Below are 20,217 nucleotides of genomic sequence, written 5' to 3' on the forward strand. Positions count from 1 at the left end.
ATCGACTTCAAATTAAACGTTTAACAGCATATATCACAAAGGAATGACATGAATTCACTTATCGTATATTATTTAGATGTTTAACTTAATGAACAACAGTTTCACACTCTATTGGGACCATAATTCTGAATTCATTTAAAATACCTCATACCTTTAAATTCTTTACTTACAGGTTATGGTTTGTCTCTATCAAGCGGTGCATTTTACTTCAATTTTTGTGAAGAGTGCGTGGTAAGTTTGTGAATTTTGCTGTTTCCCATAAATAAATAATAATTATTTTTCTCCGAATGCAGATAGCAATACGGGTAGCGTTTACGCGGCCTGTTGTAGAACCGAGGAGGCCTGGTCAATTCCACCATTCATTTGTGCTTCAAAAATTCGTCACAGCTCTGAATTCTCAAAATTTGAAACTGATCCAGACTTGGACATTCAAGCCACCAGAACAATTTTGACAGTCGAACCAGAGCACCACTCGTTTTATGCAGCATCGTGACTAACGAAGGTACGACTTTCTTTATTATTTTTATTATTATAGCTGAGATTATAGCACCACAGCCAAAGATGCTACGTAGGATGGGTTTTTAGGATAAGAAAGAAGCGTATTCAAAAATCAACAGAACTTTTGTAAAACGGTCTACACTGATTGACGACCAATAAATAAAAATAAAACAAACGACCTTGGCAACGTATGCCCTGGTGGTTTCTAGCAACACTGCCATTTCAATCAAGATATGCGTTTCTCGATTAGGATTTGGCAGTTCAGTTGGCTTAAAATCAACCAGTCCACTCATTTCTTATCCTAGTGCTACGAAAAGCTCTAATCTGGATTTAGGAATTTGTTTCAAAGGTGGGACGGAGGTCCTTCGTCCTACTTTTTCTGTACGTAAGAGCTTCGTTATTTACTTGCAGATTAATTCATTGCCTTTGTGCACCGTGTTTTAAACGAACGGTCCTCCTCTGAATTTTATTTTTGTTACTTGAAATGAACATTCAAATTTCTTGGATTGTCTAAAACTAATGTAAAGCGTCAGATTGGTATGAGAGCTGAACTAGATATAGAGGCAAACCATGTTTATAATTTTATCCTGCAAGCATGAGATCAAACAATGAACCGAACGTAGGTACCTCCTCAACAAGTCAGGGTCAATTAGAGGAACACTTAGATCAAAAAGTGACACACTTACCCATTTTGTGCTACTTGCATCGGTGGATCTGATCCTATTGAATCAAGTGATGACCAAATAGTAAACACAATACTAGTTGGCGCCAGCATCAGTGGTTTAAAAATGCTTCGCGCTAATGGCATAGTTCCCCTGCCGAAGAGCATTCCATAATGGTGTCTTGGTTAGCTTTAGTTAGGCAATACTATTTGAAGAATTCATTGGTCAACAGGATCTTTTGAAGCCTTAAACACTTAATTCAACAAAATTGAGCAACACCACTTAGTTGATACACTACAGTGAGCACTTTCATTCATACAAAAGATGGTATGGATTTTTTTAACTTGAAAATATTAACCTAAAATTACAATTTTAATTGACAACGAGAAAAAATTGCAGATCATTTCAAATGTGGGACTCATTAAATTCTCGTTTCGGCCCTAGCTATTCTACATAATACACTTTCAATCTACCAACTACCAATTTTCTCTGACCTGAAGTCGACTCTATCCTGGAGCACATATGTGAGAAGCCCCGTTAAAAGTACTGAACAAAGAATTCAGTACCCTTAAACTCCCACCACATTCCCTGCCAATCACATATGTGCTCCTGCCCTAGCTCCTAACTGATTGAAAACGCTTCTAAGGGTGGTATCACATTTCCCGGAGTTTCATTTCCTAAAATGGACCATTTACATGAAAGTAGGAAATCATGTGCATTCAAAATGGAAAATTTTATTTTTTATTCAAAATTTTGCTAATGGGAATATTGCCTTCTTTATTCAAATATCAAACTAAAGAATAACAAAAATAACAATAACAACGGAAAGAAAAAGAAAAACAAAAATAATCAAACAACGTAATGAACACTCAAAGAAGGAAATATTCCCATTTTAATCAAATTTTTAATAGCTTTGTTACGTTTTCGAAAACTAAAATATTAGTATGCTAATAAATAGGCCATTCTGAAATTAAAATCCGAGAAATTTTATACCACCCTTTTAACTAGCTACTATACATGAACGGTAAATTTGGAAGTACCTGACTAACAAGTTAAAAAGGAGCACATATGTGATAGGCCCCGTTAAATGTATTGAAAAGTCACCTCTCTATTTCTAATTTCGGTCCAAACCGATTTTCAATCAAATCAATTTATGATCAACCAGTTTCGATCGAAATTATCAAAAGGGATGACTTTTCATTACCTTTAAACTCCCACCACATTCCCTGCCAATCACATATGTGCTCCTGTCCTAGCTCCTATCAATCTACCTGATTCTTTTTCTATATATACCTATACTACATCAAAAACCCTAACACTGCTAAATACTCCGAAATGCGACGATCGAGCTCACGATAGTGGTCTTTCGAACTTCATAAACAAAACGATCTTCGATGAAAGCATTCTGCTACATCGATTGGTTTGCTTGGAAGCCATTCCCAATAGGTTTAGCCATCCAGGCACGGTCCCTAAACGAATTTTTTTCACCAAAAGGTCCCTATCCGGTGTTAATGGGTTCCGAGGAATTCTCGTAGAAAAGATGGTAGCTCGAAGTATTCGTTTGTACCCGGCTACAACATCTTTACTCGTCAGAAGACCTCGGAGAAGCTAATTAATTTTGATGAAATTCGTTGTACCACCAGCGAGCTCGATCCAAATAACAAAAATCAATACCAATCTGCTAGATGTAATTTGGAATTTCCAGCAAACCGAGGACCAGGGCCGAAACAAAAAATGTCAATCCTAAAGATTTTTTATCAAATTTGAATTTGGGCCACTAGCATTTTTCTGAAGCATCATAGTAGGCTGCTTCGGAACTGTCAAATTTTGATCTTCGGTTTGCATACCTTGATTTTCTCTCAAGGTACACCTCTCCCAAAACCCAGCATACATAAAGTTCAGCTGTGTTCGCTGTAATTTTGGGATAGTAGTTTGCGTAGAAACATCAGCAGTGGTCGGAACATACGTCACACGTTCCAAAATATCATGTTGTATCTTGGCGTATGTTTCAAATACTGCTAATGTCGTCTCGCATTCCTGTACCTTGGCAATACCTGCTACCAGAACCGAATCTACATCGGCTCTGTTATATCTAAATGCCTCACATAAAATTTGGGACTGACCTTCAAAAGCCACCCTATCTCCTAAATTCATATTTTTATCTAACTCTACACCTTCATAATTATTATCAAAATTCCCCTTACCAAAACCCGCCTTTGAGGCATCCGGAGTAGTTTCGTAACGGTATTCTTGAACTTCGCTCCCAATTCCCTCACCAATCAACTGTTTGCTAGTAGACGCTTTAAAAGGCCGTCGGATGTACTCACCGACCAGCGACCGTACATTATCGTATTCATCGGTCACCGGCAATCTTTTGAGAACCTCCCAACGATCCTGCGCTTTTGGCAGCTTCGGCTTTGAAGAAGCCGCCTTTATGCGCTGGTAAATGGCCGTAAGTGTGCCATCAGGGTCGGTTCTCATAAAGTTGGGCAAAGACACCGGTCTAACAATCCGACTGGACCGGGTCTTCCGAGCATCGCGACCGTTTTTCGCCTTGCTAGCAAACATGTTGAAAATCAATCCTACCTTGAAAAAATGGGAAGAGCGATCAAAAAGACGTCCGCTTGGAAACCACTTCAGAAGCCTCTTGTCGATTGTTAGCAGCAGCCTTCCTTATATAGGCTCTCGGCATGTGAAAATTTGGTTACGATGGTGTTGCTATGGTAGCGTCTGGAAGATGATGCGCAAGTGGGTGAAAATCATGAAAATCAAACTTTTTGATCAACGTAGGCGTGCATGTTTTCTTCTTCATTGAAGTGTCATTTTTTTTCACGACGGTCCTAGGTCAGATTCCTGTCGACTTATTTTATTTCCTTGTTATTGATGTTATTGCTATTGCTTAAGCTGATTGCTAACCATTTTTGTTTTATTTATAGGGAACGGATCAATCATCGGACCCAAGCTTGGACCCTGAAATTATTGAAGAGGAAAGAGTCCGACAGGCCAGTCTCTTTTGTGGTTCGACACTTGGGACGGAAGCAGAAGAGCCGCAGCGAGATCCAACAAGAGAGAACAAACTGTAATTATCAAGCCTAAGGGAAATCAACGTGCTGATGTGACAAATCAAGAATATTCTCTCGAAGATATATTCTGCTGCTTTTTCGGTCAAAAATGTTCGATGCATGGAGAACGGTAACGTTTCCGTACGGAAACAAGTGATCATGGATAAAAATCATTGGTCTGTCCGAAGATTTAAGTGCTGGTGAAATTGACCTCAAATTGAAAAAGCAAAACAATCTTCCGCTCTCCTCGGACATTTGAAACTTTGATCCTTTGATCAAGCTGCAACGCGTCTACCTGTAGAGTGGCTGAAGAAATCAATGTCTACCGCTACTTCAAATGTTCCATGTCTGGCCATACAGCATGTTCCTGAAACAACTCTACTTGCTGTCTCATATGTGCTGGTGATCATGAAGCAAAAGAATGTGAATCTACTTTCATAAAGTGTGTTAACTGTGAACTGGTGAACAAACTGCGTAACCTTGCAACTGATATATTCCTGGATCGAACTACATCGACTCTGGCACGCAACGATGTTGGTACTATGAAAGCCACCGATCCTCCCACCACAGTCCTGCCACTGTAGCCGTCGTTCAACAATCTTCCCGACCCTGTGTGTGGGATTGGATAAGTGGTCTTCCAACCTGAAACTGCAGGTGAGTACAAATATTTTCTGACGAGATCAACACTTAATTCGTTCTCCAGTTCCAGCGCTACGCCGATTGATCAACTATATTCTGTCAGCTTGACACTGGAACACAATGATGTTGGCACCATGGAAGCCCCTAATCTCTCTGCCACAGTCGGGCTATTCTACTTCCTGCTTTGTCAGGTAAGTTTAACAGTGGTATTATATAATATGTCTCGCCGAAGCCGGGAAGGATACTGCCCCTTATCTGAATGGTAACTACCTACTTCAGCCTGTTACTAAAGCAGCCCAAATGGAAATACCTGTTATCGAGGTGGGTACGCAAGGCCTGACTGACACCGTTGGTAGTCCGAATACTGCCATGCAGCTAAAACTAAATCTGCAGATTCGCCAATCCTCCGGGTGGTTTGATTCTGATGCAACCTTCGTTCACGTAGTTTAACTGGTTTTGCGCACGTCATCGATTTGTTTCTACGGGTGTCGGTTGGGTTTTGCTGACGTCTTTGCTGAGTGGTAGCCTCAAGCATGGGTTTGAATGGTCGGTCTTGGTGTAACGTATACATCCCTCCCGATTTTTCTACTTCCACGACTTGTGATGAAAGACATCGGATCTGCGTTGGCCACATCCGAGAAACTTGGACGTTCACCTACTGTTTGGTGATTATAATCAGTCTGGCCTATGCTGGACAAGTTTAGCAGATTAATTATGTTAACCGGACCTCGGACTTGATATTTGCTAATGCCGACAAAACACCTGAAGCTCTCATTGATGCTGATCCGTTTCATCCTTCAGTCTTTGTCAAACTTATCTGTCCGCCTCTTTGGACGATACAATGATGAAAGTAAGTTTGATTTTCACCGCGATGATTATGCTGGTCTGAATGAAGCTTTACGGACAACTCAGTACAGCTGTAGCTCTGTTCAACGGAATTTTTTGTCGCTTCTTTGCGAATATGTTCTTCGACCCAGACCGAAGCAGAAGCCATAACCATAACCATAAGATACGATATGGTTAGACGGGTATTCCTAAAAAGCTGTCACCTCGGAAAACTAATCCAGATCTTCTCTCTTTTCGTTTTCTATGTCTTATTACAAACCATACCGAGCATATGAATAACCGAGTGCTCTTTCCAGATGCTGAGATGCCTGACCTGTTATATGGAAGGATTATGCACGAGGAGCGATTCGAATCCCCCCAGTTTTGAAGACATTAAGAACTGATGTTCCATTGCCCTGGTCAGATGGCTGGTGGTGAAGGAAAACAATAAGTACATGGAAACCAGAAAAAACTGTAAGTATGCTCCGCTCTATTGTAGTATATATTTGTCCAAACTAGCTACTGAAAAGTGAATCAAATGCGCTTATACCTGAAATGCATGCAATGATATGGGCAAGTAGGAGACTCACGATTTAGCATGGAGGGTGTATGGGAGTCGTTCTACGGTTTTTTTTTCGGGCATGTGGTTCATTTTCGATATTATAGTGTTAAGTGATCACCATGTCCCACTCACGTTCTGGAATGTGGCCTTAAGACCCCCTTCTGTCGCGCAAAATCAAAATCAAATTACCGGTCTAGGGATCTCCTTGACGGAATCTCTGAGACATTATCCAGTAAAAGTCCTTTGGAATTCTTCTTGGATACTCCGAATAACATTAACACTCGCGTACTAGGAACAAATTTCAATAACGCAATTCGCGTTTGATCACAAACAGGAAGTTTTTAGGTTGAGAATCCTAAATAAACAGAGAGAGAGAGAGAGAGAGAGAGAGAGAGAGGTTACTTTTACCTTGAATCCTGATCAAGGAAAGGAGAAGGTCTCAGAACTTTAGAGATTCATTCCGGAAGGCTTCAAACAACATTTAATGGAAGTTTCAAGACTGGTGGGTATGGGTGCTTTGTTTCGGATATCAGATTCAGATATGTGGAACAGATCATTTCGATAGCTAGTTTATTAATTTCCATAACGTATAAAACTTTTGATGACTTGAATATCTCGAATTTGCTGATGTGTAGGTCATGTGGATTTTCTTTCCTGGTTTATGTCCAGGCGTTAACTTATAAAAGGGTCAAGCCTTTTACAACCCCTTCCCCCGATAACAAGCATTATATTTTGTTTGATGTGTGCTACTCTGGCGCAAGTTGATTTCCAAAGTTGTCTTTAAACAACGGTATAACATTTTGATGTTGCAGAATTATGACAGATAAAGTGAATATAATTTGAGTTAACAGAATTTCAGGTTGCCTTTAACCTGTCAATGGGAAATCAATTTGATTGTTTCATAGTAACATACTTCAAACTCTTTTCCCGTTTACACAAGGTAAAGGGCTATATTTAAATTTGCCAAAATTATGGTACCATTTTCATAAATTTTATTATTCTGTGCCCTCTTTTCTTTCGCTGATGAATATTCCATATCGTCAGGTAATGATAGCCAATATGTTTCATTCACGTAGTCACCATTGCACATGTAACGACGGCAGTCACAAAATGGCAAATGAAATGAAAGTTGAAGACAAATTCGAAGTTCCACTGGGACGTAATAACTATGACTAATAAGACTCGGAAGTCGCGTACTGCTACAGCCGTCAATGATGTTGTCTAATGCCGCGTGTGAACGTTTGATTATTGGTGTGTAGATGAGATTCCATATATAATGTAAAATCTAAAATTTTGCCCATTTTGAATGAGAAATAAAATCTTAACTAGAGAAAATGGATGTAATGTCGGCCTAAAGGCCCCTAATTTGGGCCCATACATAAATTCAGCAATCGACTAAATTTTCAATAGCAACCAAAATTATCCATTAGTACCGTCCCAATGACGCGTTCAACTAGATAAAATGGATAAATAGCAGTCCCAATCTTATATCCATAGGCCAACATTAGAGCTATTTCTCCTATTATTAATTTTAAATGGAATGAAAATCTTATGAAAATATAATGAAATATGGCTTTCTTTTTATGTTTTCAGATCTATTTTAATACTCTCGCCCGCACGTCCCATTGCACTACAAATAAAATTCGCTTTCTAATCAGTCCCGACCAGGGTCCGGAAGGAACGCTATTACATTACATTGAACTTGCACCATGCTTCCGTCAAACCACTGTTGACACTGCATTTAGCATATGTGGGTAAGGAACCAATAATGCCAGTCAAGTGGCTGGTAGGGGTAAAATGCCCACTTGTAGAAAAACAACGATAACATTTCCTCAGATGCTCAGATGTGGGTAACGGATTGTGCTTGTTTTCATCTGGAGGTTTCACAAATATTTCCAGATCATGAAATCCAACTGATTCTTTAATAAAATTATATGTTGTGCAAAACACGACACCTTTATTAAAATCATCGACTTCAAATTAAACGTTTAACAGCATATATCACAAAGGAATGACATGAATTCACTTATCGTATATTATTTAGATGTTTAACTTAATGAACAACAGTTTCACACTCTATTGGGACCATAATTCTGAATTCATTTAAAATACCTCATACCTTTAAATTCTTTACTTACAGGTTATGGTTTGTCTCTATCAAGCGGTGCATTTTACTTCAATTTTGTGAAGAGTGCGTGGTAAGTTTGTGATTTTTGCTGTTTCCCATAAACAAATAATAATTATTTTTCTCCGAATGCAGATAGCAATACGGGTAGCGTTTACGCGGCCTGTTGTAGAACCGAGGAGGCCTGGTCAATTCCACCATTCATTTGTGCTTCAAAAATTCGTCACAGCTCTGAATTCTCAAAATTTGAAACTGATCCAGACTTGGACATTCAAGCCACCAGAACAATTTTGACAGTCGAACCAGAGCACCACTCGTTTTATACAGCATCGTGACTAACGAAGGTACGACTTTCTTTATTATTTTTATTATTATAGCTGAGATTATAGCACCACAGCCAAAGGTGCTACGTAGGATGGGTTTTTAGGATAAGAAAGAAGCGTATTCAAAAATCAACAGAACTTTTGTAAAACGGTCTACACTGATTGACGACCAATAAATAAAAATAAAACAAACGACCTTGGCAACGTATGCCCTGGTGGTTTCTAGCAACACTGCCATTTCAATCAAGATATGCGTTTCTCGATTAGGATTTGGCAGTTCAGTTGGCTTAAAATCAACCAGTCCACTCATTTCTTATCCTAGTGCTACGAAAAGCTCTAATCTGGATTTAGGAATTTGTCTCAAAGGTGGGACGGAGGTCCTTCGTCCTACCTACTTTTTCTGTACGTAAGAGCTTCGTTATTTACTTGCAGATTAATTCATTGCCTTTGTGCACCGTGTTTTAAACGAACGGTCCTCCTCTGAATTTTATTTTTGTTACTTGGATTGTCTAAAACTAATGTAAAGCGTCAGATTGGTATGAGAGCTGAACTAGATATAGAGGCAAACCATGTTTATAATTTTATCCTGCAAGCATGAGATCAAACAATGAACCGAACGTAGGTACCTCCTCAACAAGTCAGGGTCAATTAGAGGAACACTTAGATCAAAAAGTGACACACTTACCCATTTTGTGCTACTTGCATCGGTGGATCTGATCCTATTGAATCAAGTGATGACCAAATAGTAAACACAATACTAGTTGGCGCCAGCATCAGTGGTTTAAAAATGCTTCGCGCTAATGGCATAGTTCCCCTGCCGAAGAGCATTCCATAATGGTGTCTTGGTTAGCTTTAGTTAGGCAATACTATTTGAAGAATTCATTGGTCAACAGGATCTTTTGAAGCCTTAAACACTTAATTCAACCAAATTGAGCAACACCACTTAGTTGATACACTACAGTGAGCACTTTCATTCATACAAAAGATGGTATGGATTTTTTTAACTTGAAAATATTAACCTAAAATTACAATTTTAATTGACAACGAGAAAAAATTGCAGATCATTTCAAATGTGGGACTCATTAAATTCTCGTTTCGGCCCTAGCTATTCTACATAATACACTTTCAATCTACCAACTACCAATTTTCTCTGACCTGAAGTCGACTCTATCCTGGAGCACATATGTGAGAAGCCCCGTTAAAAGTACTGAACAAAGAATTCAGTACCCTTAAACTCCCACCACATTCCCTGCCAATCACATATGTGCTCCTGCCCTAGCTCCTAACTGATTGAAAACGCTTCTAAGGGTGGTATCACATTTCCCGGAGTTTCATTTCCTAAAATGGACCATTTACATGAAAGTAGGAAATCATGTGCATTCAAAATGGAAAATTTTATTTTTTATTCAAAATTTTGCTAATGGGAATATTGCCTTCTTTATTCAAATATCAAACTAAAGAATAACAAAAATAACAATAACAACGGAAAGAAAAAGAAAAACAAAAATAATCAAACAACGTAATGAACACTCAAAGAAGGAAATATTCCCATTTTAATCAAATTTTTAATAGCTTTGTTACGTTTTCGAAAACTAAAATATTAGTATGCTAATAAATAGGCCATTCTGAAATTAAAATCCGAGAAATTTTATACCACCCTTTTAACTAGCTACTATACATGAACGGTAAATTTGGAAGTACCTGACTAACAAGTTAAAAAGGAGCACATATGTGATAGGCCCCGTTAAATGTATTGAAAAGTCACCTCTCTATTTCTAATTTCGGTCCAAACCGATTTTCAATCAAATCAATTTATGATCAACCAGTTTCGATCGAAATTATCAAAAGGGATGACTTTTCATTACCTTTAAACTCCCACCACATTCCCTGCCAATCACATATGTGCTCCTGTCCTAGCTCCTATCAATCTACCTGATTCTTTTTCTATATATACCTATACTACATCAAAAACCCTAACACTGCTAAATACTCCGGAATGCGACGATCGAGCTCACGATAGTGGTCTTTCGAACTTCATAAACAAAACGATCTTCGATGAAAGCATTCTGCTACATCGATTGGTTTGCTTGGAAGCCATTCCCAATAGGTTTAGCCATCCAGGCACGGTCCCTAAACGAATTTTTTTCACCAAAAGGTCCCTATCCGGTGTTAATGGGTTCCGAGGAATTCTCGTAGAAAAGATGGTAGCTCGAAGTATTCGTTTGTACCCGGCTACAACATCTTTACTCGTCAGAAGACCTCGGAGAAGCTAATTAATTTTGATGAAATTCGTTGTACCACCAGCGAGCTCGATCCAAATAACAAAAATCAATACCAATCTGCTAGATGTAATTTGGAATTTCCAGCAAACCGAGGACCAGGGCCGAAACAAAAAATGTCAATCCTAAAGATTTTTTATCAAATTTGAATTTGGGCCACTAGCATTTTTCTGAAGCATCATAGTAGGCTGCTTCGGAACTGTCAAATTTTGATCTTCGGTTTGCATACCTTGATTTTCTCTCAAGGTACACCTCTCCCAAAACCCAGCATACATAAAGTTCAGCTGTGTTCGCTGTAATTTTGGGATAGTAGTTTGCGTAGAAACATCAGCAGTGGTCGGAACATACGTCACACGTTCCAAAATATCATGTTGTATCTTGGCGTATGTTTCAAATACTGCTAATGTCGTCTCGCATTCCTGTACCTTGGCAATACCTGCTACCAGAACCGAATCTACATCGGCTCTGTTATATCTAAATGCCTCACATAAAATTTGGGACTGACCTTCAAAAGCCACCCTATCTCCTAAATTCATATTTTTATCTAACTCTACACCTTCATAATTATTATCAAAATTCCCCTTACCAAAACCCGCCTTTGAGACATCCGGAGTAGTTTCGTAACGGTATTCTTGAACTTCGCTCCCAATTCCCTCACCAATCAACTGTTTGCTAGTAGACGCTTTAAAAGGCCGTCGGATGTACTCACCGACCAGCGACCGTACATTATCGTATTCATCGGTCACCGGCAATCTTTTGAGAACCTCCCAACGATCCTGCGCTTTTGGCAGCTTCGGCTTTGAAGAAGCCGCCTTTATGCGCTGGTAAATGGCCGTAAGTGTGCCATCAGGGTCGGTTCTCATAAAGTTGGGCAAAGACACCGGTCTAACAATCCGACTGGACCGGGTCTTCCGAGCATCGCGACCGTTTTTCGCCTTGCTAGCAAACATGTTGAAAATCAATCCTACCTTGAAAAAATGGGAAGAGCGATCAAAAAGACGTCCGCTTGGAAACCACTTCAGAAGCCTCTTGTCGATTGTTAGCAGCAGCCTTCCTTATATAGGCTCTCGGCATGTGAAAATTTGGTTACGATGGTGTTGCTATGGTAGCGTCTGGAAGATGATGCGCAAGTGGGTGAAAATCATGAAAATCAAACTTTTTGATCAACGTAGGCGTGCATGTTTTCTTCTTCATTGAAGTGTCATTTTTTTTCACTACTCAATAAAAACCGATTTTTTTTAGCGGATAGTGATAGGATGGTTGAGGTTTTTATTGTTCGACAGAGTCAGCTGATTTGTTGGCCAGAAGTGTGCGAGTGAATTTGGATTTCCTAGTGCTTAAAATGTAATGATGGATTCCTTGTCATTTTGGATGTTGATGCGCTTCGGCAGCTGGGCACAGGTTAGATTTCTATCGACTTTGTTTAGTTCCTTGATGAGGCTCCACCATGGGTCTGCCTCTGCTGCGATGTTCGGCCGGGTTCCAAGCCAGCGCTTGCTTGCAAATGTGGTTTCCGCCCCATCCTAGTGTGGTGCCGACCCACTTTCAGGAATTTCTGATGATATCGACGGTGGTGCTCATCTTTCGTAGTCCAGTTGAGAGGCCACCAGACACAATTTATACACCACAGGAATTGGTTGATGAAGACGTGCAGCTTTCGAGTGTTCTCCGCAGATATAAACCACGTTTCGCTGCCATATAACAACACAGATTTCACGTTTGAATAAAAAGTTCTCGCCGAAAAATGTCAATGAGATTCCGCATGTAAATCAGAATGATTAACATTTTACATTGTTGTTCTTCTTGTTTCAGAATGCCACCAACAACATCACCGGGGCGACCCCGGCGTAGTGGTTAGCATCCATACCTCTCACGCCAAAGTCACGAGTTCAAATCTCACCCCCGGACAAGTCACGAATGACCCAGGAGCGTTAAAGTGACTATAATTAAAAAAAAAAAAAAAAAAAAAATCATCAAACCCAATCCAACGGTGAAAATCGAAATCGGTGCTTGGAAGATTATCGCCAAAAGATTGATCGAACGGAATCTGGAATTGGAGGGAAGATCTTCTGCTGGGATGTGCACCACAAGAATCGAATGAAGGAAGTACGAAGTATTTTACACGGAAAAGAATCTGTCCGACTAGCTGGAAAGGGATAGTCAATTCTAAGTCAAGCGCAAATCTGTTCCAGGTACGAGTGTGAGGACGATGTCAAGTTCTTCGAGAACCGAATCTCCCAAGGTCATATGGCTGGCAGTTCAGTGGGATGTGCGTGTTTCTTCGACAACATCAATCACATTGAGGCTGGAAGTCAGATCAATGTATAACGAACAAGAGTGTGAAGCGATTGATTTTTGCTGACATTTTCTGGAATGTTGATTAAAATTATTTACACTGAAAAATTGGATGTCAATGAATATCAAAGTTGTTTATTTTCTACTCAGTTGTTGATGAAACCGGATTCAGTGTAGGGCTTGCATGGCAGCTCTGTAACCTCATATTCCAAGGGTCGTAGTTCACTGGAGGTTCAGAAGCAGTAGACTAAGGCTACCATTATGTGTAGAACACAAGCCCGTAACGATGGGGCTTATGACTCAGGAGATCCCATCAGAAGAGATACACTTTTCGGAGAAATATCTAAGGGGTTCAGCAGGTAATCGCACCATGCGACTCCGCCTATGCCAACGACCAGAGTAACACAGATAACCGTAAGAGCGGGACTTAAGGTCAAAGCCCAGATCAACATGCATATAAGTATACATGCATACAAGCAAGTGAATGACTTCTGAACCTGGGTGGTGCTGAGGTAGCCGTGGATCTGCAGCCAACCAGCCAGATATCCGGATGTGCTTAAGAATGATGGACATCGCCAGGTATGGCAGAGCGGATAGTATTCCGGAGTCCTGTAGGTCAAAGCTCAGGGAGACTGAAAGGGCTGGAAAATTGAACTATAAATTATTGATTGAATAATTCCAAGACCTTATCAGTCAGTACCTCTTCGCTCTTACTATGGCTGCGGACTGAGTTAATGTAGACACTTTCCAAATATATATTATATTATCAAAATCTACGGCGAGAAGTTGCATTGATCGTAAATTAAGGCTCACTTTGTGGATCTCAACGCAGCAAACATGAACGATTAATTTATTGCACTCTACGGAGTGTTCTTTGAGCACTTCCATAGTTTCTATTTGAGAGCTCTCTAAGCCTGTATACTATTTACTTTTATATATTTTGGAAATTTACGGTGTTACACAATTCATAACGAATATACGCAGTGCTGTTACTGCGCTAACTTGATCAAAATCGTGGCGTCTAGAAACTGATGTTTTATTTTCGTACATTTTACCATTACTAAAAGTATAATGAGTGACATAGCTTGATAGTTCAACTGGTACAAGGTGATATGACCGCGTCTGCTTTATGAAAAAAAAACCTGGAGACCCTAGAATTCACAGGGAAATTTAAGTTTTATGAAAATACTTGGAATTTCCTGTAATCTCAACATTGCACAGAGAATTTTCAAATTCTCTTACTAAGTATATTTTTAAGAATGCAGTGCACTTTATAATGTAAACGTTGAATTTGCCTAATTGCATTCATTGAATAATCCAACTTAATGGAAGACATTTTCACAAATAATTCTAAAAGGACCTAGTCTATTTAATACTCAGTAACCTCAAGTCCGTGCTCTGTCACAATGTTTCATTGTGATTAATCAACGCTCAAAGGGGTGAAATATCAAATTTGGGGTGAATTTTTAAGAAAGGGAACTTGGAGTGTAGAGCGCACTGCCCACTGGACGATTTTGAAGCCTTGCCAAATGAGTGCGGTATGGGTTTATTTGATTGAACGTCATTTCCAATTGATACATTCAAACCATTGGCATTTGGTATTTGAGATAAGACAGAGATAGGATGCGGAGGGCCCGCTTAGAGGGAGCGTAGCCCATGTTATGGTTTCCATTTATTAAATAGTTCAGATAGGCTAGAAATTACAGATTCATAGTGAGAGAATGTACTATACACCGTTCACTTATCAAAATCAGATTCACATCGTCAGGCCCTGCCCAAGAATAAGTGAATTGACGATGTTTTGTGAAGTTTTATTTTGCATTTGCATATAATTGTAATTTTATTTTGCTTTTGTAATTATAAGATAAATAGTTTACCTCAATTGAAACATTGAGTTGTATAAACTAGACGAATCTAACATAGTAGTAGTTACAGTGTCCATGATCTAACAACCACTGCCTGCAACTAATGTTGGAGGGGCCGGCAGGGCTGATTACGGATCAAACCTAACATAACTCTAACACTAAAATGATCCCGAAACTAACGCTCATTCATTGCACTTTAAGTCATAAAGTAGTTTTATTTATTTTCGGGGGACATTGTCCAAAATTGGATTTTTTATTTAAATGTAATCCTAAAAAGGACCTAGACTATTTAATAGTCTAGTAACCTCAAGTCCGCGCTCGGTCACAATTTGTATTGTGATTAATCAACGCTCAATGGGTAAAATATGCAGTTTGAGATGAATTTGAAACAAAGGGAACTTGGAGTGTAGAGTGCACTGCCCACCGGTTGATGCTGAAGTCTGGCCAAGTAACTGGGTTAGGGTCTAATGATTTCTGAATGGACAATACAGTGCAGGTGGATATAAGGCGCAGGCGGTAAAAGTAGTCAATTAGTAAAAAATAATCTAGAGCTCCACGATTTTTGAAACAACTTGTTGTGATGCTGCATGGATGAACTTGCATTTGAGACCAGGATGTGCACTCTGGTGGCTACGGGACGGTCCTCCGGAACATCAGTAAAGGAGGTTTTAGCGCCCATCGGTGGTACTATAGAGGTAACTCTAACACTAGAAGGTCCCGAAGAAACGTGCTCTACTTTTTGGCTCAGCTCTGGTACGCTCTTCGGTCCCAAGGTCTGACACATTTTAAGACTTGTAATTTTTGAGTACACACAAATTTGAGGAAGTCTCAGTGGTCGTGCACTCTATTTTGAGTAAAAATCTCAAAATCAATCCGTTACCGTGGATCATGTTGCGTACAAGTTGAAGTTTCATTTGTTTTTAACTGCCATCTCGTGTCGAGCACGGTAAATATGTTTATCAGAACTTTCACGGCAAATGAATGAACTATTTGAAGCATGTCAAATGAGTAAATTTTTACTCATATTTGAGGGGCTTTTAAGATCCAAACACAATGTGCACGGCGAATGAGAACGACCCACATTTGAGTTTAGTTCACTCATAATCGCCAAAAGTGCAGGAACTCAGAGATGAGTAAATTTGTCTCATGGTTTCCTGTGGAAAACCTAAAAAATCTGCCGGAAAATGAGGAAATTGACGAAAATTTTATTCAGTCTCGGAGTAGTACCAATAGACTGAGTGAATCCAATCTTAACTTTTCTCAAATTCGGGAATTTTTCCCTGGAAAAACCGGGGAAAACATGACACAAATTTTACTGAGTTCCTGCACTTTTGGCGATTATGGGTGAACTAAACTCAAATTTGGTTTGTTATCATTCGCCGTGTGGGTGGAAGCGGAACGGAAACCACCGACAAACCGACATGAAACTTAAACTTAACTCTTGATCGAGAATCCATAACGGCGGATTCAAATGTGTAGCGATCCCATCTGTCAAAACTAGAAATACTCAGGGAGAGATAGGCGGAGAAAACAAAATACAATTCGGCAGCAGGGATTTGTTCCTAAATTATCTTGCAACCCTTGCTAGAAGCTAACATTTCAAATGACTTGTATTTTTGATTCGATTTAGGTGCAAAATAATAATTGATTGCATCGCAATATTTTGCACATTTCTTGGTGCCATTCGTTAACCGGTGAAGATCAATTAATCAATAGAGTTAGAATATTGTTTTTGATTCCAAAAACTAGTTGAATTTGAGAAGCACACAAAACATAAAGGTGATTGAATTTCTGTTCGATTACAATACTCTCAAATCTATTCTAGTAAGAATAAGGAAAATTCTAATTGGAATGTTCGATTGGCTCAGAATATGACAGTTCATTTGGCTCAAAACATTCTCTCCGCCCATCTCTCCCTCTGAGTATTTCTAGTCAAAATCATAGAAATTTGTTATCTAGATAAAAATAATTTCCCCGGAATAGATTGGACACGAACCAACTCATACATTTTGTATGTGTGTTCGTGGCTAGGATACACATTTTTCGCGAACACGGCGGCAGATGTCAGTTTTGTGCTTTGATCAGAAATTTGATGGTACAGTCAAGATTCCTATAGTACGGATTCGTTCTTGCCGGATTCCTATAGTACGGTTACCCCTGGATTCCTATAGTGCGGTCGATCCGGCATTAACGAATACACGTAGCATATGGGATTTGACCTAATTGGGACCAAACACTGATTGTAGGGTAATTTGAAGAGATAACTTCCTGGTGTCTTCTGAAAAGTTATTAAACAGAATATTTGCCACCTTTTGGGAACATTTAGCATCCGGAAAGTCACAAGTCTGGTCCTGTGGAAGACCCGGAACATCCGTAAAAGTGATCAATTCATGAAACTAATCCTAGAGCTCCGCGGTTTTTTCAAAACCGCTCATAGACGTTTTATCAGAATGAATTCGGAGTTGTGACCTGAATATGAACCCAGAGGACCACGGGATGGTCCACCGGAAGATCCGGAACATCCGTAAAAGTGGTCAATTCATGAATCTGATCCTAGAGCTCCGCGGTTTTTTCGAAACCACTCCTAGACATCTTATCAGAATGAATTCGGAGTTGTGACTGGAATATGGACACTGGAGACCACGGGATGGTCCACCGAAAGATTCGGAACATCCGTAAAAGTGGTCAATTCATGAATCTGATCCTAGAGCTCCGCGGTTTTTTCGAAACCACTCCTAGACAACTTATCAGAATGAATTCGAAATTGTGACTGGAATATGGATACTGGAGACCATGGGATGGTCCACCGAAAGATCCGGAACATCCGTAAAAGTGGTCAATTCATGAATCTGATCCTAGAGCTCCGTGGTTTTTTCGAAACCACTCCTAGACATCTTATCAGAATGAATTCGGAGTTGTGACTGGAATATGGACACTGGAGACCACGGGATGGTCCACCGGAAGATCCGGAACATCCGTAAAAGTGGTCAATTCATGAATCTGGTCCTAGAGCTCAGCAGGTTTTTCGAAATCCCTCCTAGACGTCTTATCAGAATGAATTTGAAATTGTGAGTGGAATATGGACCCAGGGGACCACGGGATGGTCCACCGAAGGATCTGGAACATCCGTAAAAGTGGTCAATTCATGAATCTGATCCTAGAGCTCAGTGGATTTTTCGAAATCAGTATTAGACATGTTATCAGAATGAATTTGAAATTGTGAGTGGAATATCGACACTGGAGACCACGGGATGGTCTACCGGAAGATCCGGAACATCCGTAAAAGTGGTCAATTCATGAATCTGATCCTAGAGCTCAGCGGATTTTTCGAAACCTCTCGTAGACGTCTTATCAGAATGAATTTGGAGTTGTTACTGGAATATACACTCCGAGGACTACGGGATGGTCCTCCGGAACATCCGGAACATCCATAAAAGTGGTCAATTTATTAAATTGATCCTAGAACTCCACGGTTTTTTCAAAACCGCTCGTAGACGTCTTATCAGAATGAATATGGAATTGTTACTGGAATATACACTCAGAGGAATACGGGATGGCTCACCGGAAGATCCGGAACATCCGTAAAAGTGGTCAATTCATGCAACTGATCCTAGAGCTCCGTGATTTTTTCGAAACCTCTCGTAGACGTCTTATCAGAATGAATTTGGAGTTGTAACCAGAATACAGACTCTGAGGACTACATGATAGTCCTCCGAAAGATTCGGAACATCCGTAAAAGTGGTCAATTCATGAAACAGATTCTAGAGCTCCGCGGTTTTTTGAAAGCACTCATAGACGTCTTATTACAATGAATTAAGATTTGTGACCAGAAAATGGACGCTAGGGACTACGGGATGGTTCACTAAAAGATCCGGAACGTCCGTAAAAGTGGTCAATTCATGAAACTAATCCTAGAACTTCTCGGTTTTTGCGAAACAACTTATAGACATCTTATCAGAATGAATTCGGCGTTGTGACCTGAATATGGCCTCTGTGGACCATGGGATGGTTAACCGGAAGATCCGGAACATCCGTAAAAGTGATTAATTCATGAAATTGATCCCAGAACTCCGCGGTTTTTTCGAAACAACTTATAGACATCTCATCAGAATGAATTCGGAGTTGTGACCTGAATATGGATACTGGGGACCACGGGATGGTTCACTGGAAGATCCGGAACATCTGTTAAAGTTGTCAATTCATGAAACCGATCCTAGAACTCCGTGGTTTTGTCGAAACCACTTATAGGCGTCTTATCAGAATGAATTCAGAGTTTTGAATGGAATATGGACTCTGGGGACTATGCTAGGGTCTTCCGGAAGATCCGGAACATCCGTAAAAGTTATTAATTCACGAAACAGATTCTAGAGCTCCGCGCTTAATTCGAACCCACTCATAGACTGGTCCATAATTGAAATTGATCCTAGAGCTCCACGGTTTTTTCGAAACCACTCATAGACGTCTTATCAATATGAATTAGGAGTTGTGACCAGAAAATGGATGCTGGGGGTCACGGGATGGCTTACTAAAAGATCCGGAACATCCGAAAAGTGATCGATTCATGAAACCGATCCTAGAACTCCGTGGTGTATTTGAAACCAGTCATAAACATCGTATAAGAATGAAATCGGAGTTGTGTTTGGAATATGGACTCTGGAGGCTACGGGATGGTCCTTTGGAAGATCCTGAACATCCGTAAAAGTGGTCAATGCTTGAAAATGTCCTAGAGCTCTGCAGTTTTTTTTTTCGAAACCCTTAATTCAGAGTTGTGACCAGTAAATGGACGTAAAGTATACCATAGTACAATCTGTTAAATATGTTTACTATTTCAATTGCTAAAAAAAATATCAAATTCTCCAAAAAGTGCACAATCCAATGGTCTCTTCAATATTTAGATGGTTATAAGTAGTATGGGTTCCCTTCACCTTTCTAAGTAGATGATTGATAAACTTCACATCCGATCCCTTGTGATTGTAAAGATTGTGGCCATGTGTATAGTGCGATCTTGTATTTTGTTATTCAAAAATCAAAAAATATGTGCAATAATTTAGAATCTCGTTTCTAGCGTGTACAATTGGTTTA

General features: G+C 39.7%; 1 long non-coding RNA gene across 1 annotated transcript; it reads left to right on the top strand.

The window, feature by feature from the left end:
- The first annotated feature begins 309 nt into the window (after nt 1–309).
- LOC135711460 (uncharacterized) lies at nt 310–8,290 on the top strand. The gene is made up of 5 exons (XR_010518493.1): nt 310–502; nt 4,097–4,876; nt 4,926–5,052; nt 6,004–6,160; nt 7,842–8,290. It is a non-coding gene; the product is annotated as an uncharacterized LOC135711460 (long non-coding RNA).
- The last annotated feature ends 11,927 nt before the right edge of the window (nt 8,291–20,217 follow it).

The sequence above is a fragment of the Ochlerotatus camptorhynchus genome, unplaced genomic scaffold, assembly GCF_037179485.1.
Source record: "Ochlerotatus camptorhynchus isolate MF236.1 unplaced genomic scaffold, CSIRO-AGI_Acam_v1.1 ptg000433l, whole genome shotgun sequence".
NCBI classification, from domain to species: domain Eukaryota; kingdom Metazoa; phylum Arthropoda; class Insecta; order Diptera; family Culicidae; genus Ochlerotatus; species Ochlerotatus camptorhynchus.